Source organism: Aulonocara sp. 'chitande type north' Nkhata Bay, linkage group LG3 (assembly GCF_057382095.1).
Source record: "Aulonocara sp. 'chitande type north' Nkhata Bay isolate Kocher_YH1m ecotype deep benthic linkage group LG3, A_spYH_male_GT1.1, whole genome shotgun sequence".
NCBI classification, from domain to species: domain Eukaryota; kingdom Metazoa; phylum Chordata; class Actinopteri; order Cichliformes; family Cichlidae; genus Aulonocara; species Aulonocara sp. 'chitande type north' Nkhata Bay.
Window position 1 is genome coordinate 340799 of NC_141346.1, and position 2505 is coordinate 343303.

The window sequence follows — 2505 nt, forward strand, 5'->3', positions numbered from 1 at the left end:
TCAGACTAACCAGTATCCTAAATATTCAAGGTGTTCCAACCTAAATAGGAATGTTAACACTGTCTCAAAGAAAATCAAATCAAAACAAAAAGAAATAACTTTTTTTATTTACTGACATGGTGAAGAGAACGTTTGTTGAATTACAAGCTGGTGTTAGTAACTGACTCACAACAGGTACAAAGGTCAGTACTGTTTCTAATCACTGGAATTTTGAGCTGGTGCAACAGCTGCTGCCAGACACAAATGCAAAGTGAAATAGTGTGACATAAATTAGTAAGGAAAATCAAAAGTGAGAGAAAGCAACTTGTCATAGCTAGAAAAGGGTTGACAAGATGTTTTTGGAAGAGACTCAGAAGACGGTGCAGTACAGTAAACACTGTAGGATCTTACTATTTATATTTTATTCCTACACAGTTGGTGTGGAGCACCCTCAATTTCATTGTACATGTACAATGACAATAAAGGGCTATTCTATTCCATTCTATCTAGTTCTGGGTAATTGTAGCTGTGTGTGTTAGTGCAGTTGGACAACTTAAAGAAATTCAGAAACATTGGAAAAAATAAACAGTAGGCTTGGGTTTTTTTCATTATGTAGGCCTGCTGCAAAAAGCAGAGGTTAAATTAATTCTTCATGTAGCATACAACTACTATATTACTATATAGTAATAATGGAGACAGTAGAAATGCTTTGTAGTAAGTGCACCGTATAACTTGTGGAATTCTCTGAAATGGCTCTAATAACTGGAATGTAGATTCCAGGTCTTGCTGATAAAAGGACAAAGGTACCTGGTAGTGCAGATTCTGAGAACTCCTTCAGCTCCTCGTATTGTTGCCAAAACAACAGTTAGGGAATGTCAGGGTACCACAACCAGTGAAGCTACTAGATGCATTTTGTGGACAAATTACAGTAAGATCTTAATGTGTGTGTTACAACTTCACTCTTAGAGAAAAGTCCAATGAGAGGACAGAAGGGCAAGATGAAAGAAGATATTAAGAGGTAAGGGCTGCTGGTAAGTTGTCTTTGATGAACTGGAAATTTAAAGCTGAAATGTTATGTTCTAATTCTTGTTAGATTTTTTTTTAAATCTATACAACAAATGTACATCAAATTAAATTTGTGATATACGGGATATTTTAAATGTTTCAAGTACTGGCTAAAGTAGATAGTTTACAGCATTTTGATCAAATTCCAAGTAATAGGCTACGATGAATGGTGAATAAATAAATGGTTACTACGAGGTTAGGCAAAGGTTAGCAGTAAGCAATATGAAGTTTATGTATACTGACTTGGCTACAGGATTTGAAGCAGTTATGACAGCTCATGTATTCATACAGAGGTGACCACAGCGGGTAGCTATGCATGTTTGATTTGACAGCTTTTTTACAGCAGCTAATGTTCCTGACACGACCAGGATCAGACCCCAATTTGGTTGATCCACAGTCAAAATCAGAAGGATCAGGCTGATCACAGCCTGTCCAAATATCTACAGCACTTCACAATTCAAATTATTAAGTTATTTTATTTCTATACATGTCATATTCCCAACTGCTCCCATTTGACAAATCTCACTTTAAACTGAATTAACTATTAACTAAACCCGATCTCATAGATGTCAAGGTAATTTGGTGTGGAGCAGAGTGACTGGAAAAGTGTTTATATACGGTAAGGCAAAGTAGGGGAAAGGTCTGCAGCAGAGGGGCTGTGCTACTGGGTATTGGATACTCTCCATGAAAGTACTTAAGCTAAAATAATATTTTAAACAAATGTAAAATTTAGATCAGATGTTCTTATTTGATCCCTCATAAATAAAGGGATTTGGAACTGAAGAAGCAGCACTATATAAGATTCTTAACTCCTAATAGATTGAGCAAAAGTAAAACACAATGAGAAACTGTGAATAGAGTGAGAGAAGAGTCAAGAGTTTAATAACCAAAAAACTGAAAGGCTTTTCAGACGGTCCCCAGTTTACGGTTACCATTGTGCATCTCTCATAGTTTAGCCTAGACCTTCTTTCAGTGTTTGTTCCAAGTCATCGGTGTAGATATGCCAGAAAGGGCCAGTGCTACGAACTGAAGTGATTGTAGACACCGCCGTCATTTCTTATCACTGTTATGTGAAATAACATTTTATCTTTTGTTAAAGGGTCCAATGGCTTACTTATACCACTGGTGCACTAAGATACAGCCTTGGTCTTTTTTAGAGAAAGTCAAAATATTTTAATCATATTATGTAATATACTTCAACACTGCTTTAGTATTCATTAAAGCTTTTAGTGCACCAAACCTAACAAATAAACATTAAACCAGATTCTTATAGTGTTCAGTTTGTTTAAAGATTGTCTGGTAATTTTTAACATATAAGATCTGGCTTTGATATCCAAGACTTATTTTCCTGATCCTATCCACACCAGTTCTGCAGATAGATATGGAGGATGGGGAAGTGGAAGATGAAAGTTATAACGTTATATACGCTGTCAGCTTAGAAACTCCTGATATGAGCCACAT